A 6,321-nucleotide genomic window follows, 5' to 3' on the forward strand; every position below is an offset into this window, starting at 1 on the left:
GTGGCTTCCATTTTTTAAATTGAGTCCTTATGATAATAACAATAACAAACCCACATTTTTCTTTTAATTTTTATTTCTTTTTTTCTAAACTGACTTTGCTTATCTCTAGGGTGCTTCAGATTTAATTGTGTGGAAATAAGCTGGATGGCTGATTTAATAGTCACTTTTGACATTATCCAAAACCTCTTAACGAGAGCTGCAAAACATTCCAGTTTTATAAATACAATTTTTTGAAGTTATAGTGCTATAAACTAGAACCTACTAAACTAAAATACTAACCACCACTTTCTTTCTTTTTTTTTTTTTTTTTTTTTTGAGACGGAGTCTCGCTCTGTCCCCCAGGCTGGAGGGAGTGGCGCGATCTCAGCTCACTGCAAGCTCCGCCTCCCGGGTTCACGCCTTTCTCTTGCGTCAGCCTCCGGAGTAGCTGAGACTACAGGCGCCCGCAGCCAGGCCCGGCTAATTTTTTGCATTTTTAGTAGAGACGGAGTTTCACTGTGTTAGCCAGGATGGTCTCGATCTCCTGACCTGTGATCCACCCACCTCGGCCTCCCAAAGTGCTGGGATTATAGGTGTGAGCCACTGCGCCCGGCCTAACCACCACTTTCTAATTCTAGCAAAGAGACAATGATACCATGTGGCATGAGTGAGATATAAAAAATGAAAAGGGAAGGGTAGACAATTCCGGATTTCTGTATCACAACACAAGTGTTGTAACATTACTTTTGAAAGCAGCACAGATTATTTTACGGACTTAAACTGAAGACGCTCTTAGAATGAAGAAATAAAAAAACTCAAGCACTGCATCTTTATTTTGTTAAGTTCCAGGGTACATGTGCAGGATGTGCAGGTTTATATCTACAAACAAAGCACTGCATTTTAAAAGGCATGTCATGATGTATGTTACGTCATACTACAGGATAATTGCTGAGCGTACTTTGCATTACAAATATGGGGACAAAGGTTTTGGTTTTGTACATTACTATTGTGCAAACGAGAGGATAAAGTGTTAATCATGGCATAGTTAGATCAACTGACATTTTCCCTGCACAGCAGCAATGATCTTTTCAAACTGTTAGTTCTATGCTCAAACCCTTTGTGTGTTCCCATCTCAGTGGAATAATATGCCAAATCCTTACTAGTGCTTAGGATGATTGATCATTACTTGGCCCCTGAGAACCTCTCTGACCTCATCCACTTACACTACCACCAGCTTCTTCATCCCGCATCACATGAGTCTCCTTGCTGCTCCTCACATGTGCTAGATAGTCTCTTACCCCAAGGTAACACTATAAAACTTACCTCTGCCATGACCATTCAGGTGGAAATCAGTTTGGCTCCTTTCATTTCAGGTCTTTGCTTAGATACCACCTCACCTGTCCAATCACAATGCTGTCCCTACTTTTCTTTTTTCCATGATAGACATAAAAGATAGATAATTGATTTTTTTTTGGTTTGCATTTCTCCACTGAAATGTAAACTATATAAGAAAAGTGCTCCCCCCCCCCAAATATGTGTTCCTGTTGCCTAGAATAGAATCTGACAAAAGTTGGCCACTCAGTTATTACTTTGAATTAATAAATGAAAAAGTTGGCCCAAGATGGCCAAATAAGAACATCTCCAACCTCCAGTTCCCAGCATGAGTGAAGACGGGTGATTTCTGCATTTTCAACTGAGGTACCAGGTTCATCTCACTGGGGAGTGCCAGACAATCAGTGCTGGTCAGCTGGTGCAGCCCGAGCAGTGAGAGCTGAAGCAGGGCGAGGCATTGCCTCACCTGGGAAGCGCAAGGGGGAAGGGAATCCCTTTTCCTAGCCAAGGAAAACTGAGACAGACAACACCTGGAAAATCGGGTAACTCCCACCCTAATACTGTGCTTTACCAAGGGTCTTAGCAAACGGCACACCAGGAGATTATATTCCACACCTGGCCCGGAGGGTCCCACGCCCACGGAGCCTCCCTCATTGCTAGCACAGCAGTCTGAGATCTAACTGCAAGGCAGCAGTGAGGCTGGGGGAGGGGTGCTCATCATTGCTGAGGCTTAAGTGGGTAAACAAAGCCAAGGGGGCTCGAACTGGGTGGAACCCACAGCAGCTCAAGGAGGCCAGCCTACCTCTGTAGACTCCTCCTCTGGGGACAGGGCATAGCTAAACAAAAAGCAGCAGAAACCTCGGCAGAGGTAAATGTCCCTGTCTGATAGCTTTGAAGACAGCAGTGGATCTCCCAGCATGGAGGTTGAAATCTGAGAACAGACTGCTTGCTCAAGTTGGTCCCTGACCCCTGAGTGGCCTAACTGGGAGACATCCCCCACTAGGTGCAAACCGACACCTCACACCTCACATGGTGGGGTACACCCCTGAGACGAAGCTTACAGAGCGAGAATCAGACAGCAACACTCACTGTTCAGCAATATTCTATCTTCTGCAGCCTCCGCTGCTGATACCCAGGCAAACAGGATCTGGAGTGGACCTCAAGCAAACTCCAACAGACCTACAGCTGAGGGTCTTGACTGTTAGAAGGAAAACTAACAAACAGAAAGGACAGTCACACCAAAACCCCATCAGTATGTTACCATCATCAAAGACCAAAGGCAGATAAAACCACAACGATGGGGAAAAAGCAGTGCAGAAAAGTTGGAAATTCAAAAAATCAGAGCGCATCTCTCCCTCCAAAGGAACGTAGCTCATCACCAGCAATGGAACAAAGCTGAAGGGAGAATGACTTTTACGAGTTGAGAGAAGAAGGCTTCAGTCAATCAAACTTCTTAGAGCTAAAGGAGGAACTACATAACCAGTGCAAAGAAACTAAAAACCTTGAAAAAAGAGTGGCTGAATGGATAACTCGAATAATCAATGCAGAGAAGACCATAAAAGAACTGATAGAAATGAAAATCATGACGCAAGAAATACGTGACAAATGCACAAGCTTCAGTAACCGACTCAATCAACTGGAAGAAAGAGTATCAGCGATTGAAGATCAAATGAATGAAATGAAGCAAGAAGAGAAGTGTGGAGAAAAAAGAGTAAAGAAATGAACAAAGCCTCCAAGAAGTATGAGATTATGTGAAAAGACCAAATCTATGTCTGATGGGTGTGCCTGAAAGTGACAGGGAAAATGGAACCAAGTTGGAAAACACTCTTCAGGATATCATCCAGGAGAATTTCACCAACCTAGTAAGGCAGGCCAACATTCAAATTCAGGAAATACAGAGAGCGCCACAAAGATACTCCTTGAGGAGAGCAACTCCAAGACACATAATTGTCAGATTCACCAAAGTTGAAATGAAGGAAAAAATGTTAAGGGCAGCCAGAGAGAAAGGTCGGGTTACCCACAAAGGGAAACCCATCAGACTAACAGCAGATCTCTCGGCAGAAACTCTACAAGCCAGAAGAGAGTGGGGGCCAATATTCAACATTCTGAAGGAAAAGAATTATCAACCCAGAATTTCATATCCAGCCAAAGTGAGTTTCATAAGTGAAGGAGAAATAAAATCCTTTACAGACAAGCAAATGCTTAGAGATTTTGTCACTACCAGGCCTGCCCTACAAGAGATCCTGAAGGAAGCACTAAACATGGAAAGGAACAACAGGTACCAGCCACTGCAAAAACATGTCAAAATGTAAAGTCCATTGATGCAAGGAAGAAACTGCATCAACTAGTGAGCAAAATAACCAGCTAATATCATAATGACAGGATCAAGTTCACACATAACAATATTAACCTTAAATGTAAATGGACTAAATGGTCCAATTAAAAGACACAGACTGGCAAATTGGATAAAGAGTCAAGACCCATCAGTTTGCTGTATTCAGGAGACCCATCTCACATGCAGAGACACACATAGGCTCAAAATAAAGGGATGGAGGAAGATATACCAAGCAAATGGAAAACAAAAAAAAAGCAGGGGTTGCAATCCTAGTCTCTGATAAAACAGACTTTAAACCATCAAAGATCAAAAGAGACAAAGAAGGCCATTACATAATGGTAAAGGGATCAATTCATCAGGAAGAGCTAACTATCCTAAATATATATGCACCCAATACAGGAGCACCCAGATTCATAAAGCAAGTCCTTAGAGACTTACAAAGAGACTTAGACTCCCATACAATAATAATGGGAGACTTTGACACCCCACTGTCAACATTAGAGAGATCAATGAGACAGAAAGTTAACAAGGATATCCAGGAATTGAACTCAACTCTGCACCAAGCAGACCTAATAGACATCTACAGAACTCTCCACCCCAAATCAACATTCTTCTCAGCACTACATTGCACTTATTCCAAAATTGACCACATAGTTGGAAACAAAGCACTCCTCAGCAAATGTAAAAGAACAGAAATTATAACAAACTGTCTCTCAGACCACAGTGCAATTAAATTAGAATTCAGGACTAAGAAACTCAATCAAAACCACTCAACTACATGGAAACTGAACAACCTGCTCCTGAATGACTACTGGGTACATAATGAAATGAAGGCAGAAATAAGGATGTTCTGTGAAACCAATGAGAATAAAGATACAACATATCAGAATCTCTGGGACACATTTAAAGCAGTGTGTAGAGGGAACTTTATAGCACTAAATGCCCACAACAGAAAGCTGGAAAGCTCTAAAATTGACACTCTAACATCACAATTAAAAGAACTAGAGAGGCAAGAGCAAACACATTCAAAAGCTAGCAGAAGGCAAGAAATAACTAAGATCAGAGCAGAACTGAAGGATGTAGAGACACAAAAAACCCTCCAAAAAATCAATGAATCCAGGAGCTGGTTTTTTGAAAAGATCAACAAAATTGATAGACCACTAGCAAGACTAATAAAGAAAAGAGAGAAGAATCAAAGAGATGCAATAAAAAATGATAAAGGGGATATCACCACTGACCCCAGAGAAATACAAACTACCATCAGAGAATACTATAAACACCTCTATGCAAATAAACTAGAAAACCTAGAAGAAAAGGATAATTTCCTGGACACTTACACTCTCTCAAGACTAAACCAGGAAGAAGTTGAATCCCTGAATAGACCAATAGCAGGCTCTGAAATTGAGGCAATAATTAATAGCCTACCAGCGAAAAAAAGTGCAGGACCAGGAGGATTCACAGCTGAATTCTACCAGAGGTACAAGGAGGAGTTGATACCATTCCTTCTGAAATTATTCCAATCTATAGAAAAAGAGGGAATCCTCCCTAACTCATTTTATGAGGCCAACATCATCCTGATACCAAAGCCTGACAGAGATACAACCAAGAAAGATAATTTTAGACCAATATCCCTGATGAACATAGATGCAAAAATCCTCAATAAAATACTGGCAAACCGAATTCAGCAGAACATCAAAAAGCTTATCCACCATGATCAAGTGGGCTTCATCCCTGGGATGCAAGGCTGGTTCAACATATGCAAATCAATAAATGTAATCCAGCATATAAACAGAACCAAAGACAAAAACCACATGATTATCTCGATAGATGCAGAAAAGGCCTTTGACAAAATTCAACAGCCCTTCATGTTAAAAATTCTCAATAAATTTGGTATTGATGGAACGTATCTCAAAATAATAAGAGCTATTTATGACAAACCCACAGCCAATATCATCCTGAATGGGCAAAAGCTGGAAGCATCCCCTTTGAAAACTGGCAGAAGACAGGGATGCCCTATCTCACCACTCCTATTCAACATAGTGTTGGAAGTTCTGGATAGGGCAATCAGGCAAGAGAAAGAAATCAAGGGTATTCAGTTAGGAAAAGAAGAAGTCAAATTGTCCCTCTTTGAAGATGACATGATTGTATATTTAGAAAACCCTATCATCTCAGCCCAAAATCTCCTTAAACTGATAAGCAACTTCAGCAAAGTCTCAGGATACAAAATCAATGTGCAAAAATCACAAACATTCTTATACACAAGTAACAGACAAACAGAGAGAAAATCATGAATGAACTCCCATTCCCAATAGCTTCAAAGAGAATAAAATACCTCAGAATCCAATTTACAAGGGATGTAAAGAACCTCTTCAAGAGGCCGGGCGCGGTGGCTCAAGCCTGTAATCCCAGCACTTTGGGAGGCCGAGATGGGCGGATCACGAGGTCAGGAGATCGAGACCATCCTGGCTAACACGGTGAAACCCCGTCTCTACTAAAAATACAAAAAACTAGCCGGGCGAGGTGGCGGGCACCTGCAGTCCCAGCTACTCGGGAGGCTGAGGCAGGAGAATGGCGTAAACCCGGGAGGCGGAGCTTGCAGTGAGCTGAGATCCGGCCACAGCACTCCAGCCCGGGCGACAAAGCAAGACTCCGTCTCAAAAAAAAAAAAAAAAAAA

This window comes from Piliocolobus tephrosceles, chromosome 3, assembly GCF_002776525.5.
Source record: "Piliocolobus tephrosceles isolate RC106 chromosome 3, ASM277652v3, whole genome shotgun sequence".
NCBI classification, from domain to species: domain Eukaryota; kingdom Metazoa; phylum Chordata; class Mammalia; order Primates; family Cercopithecidae; genus Piliocolobus; species Piliocolobus tephrosceles.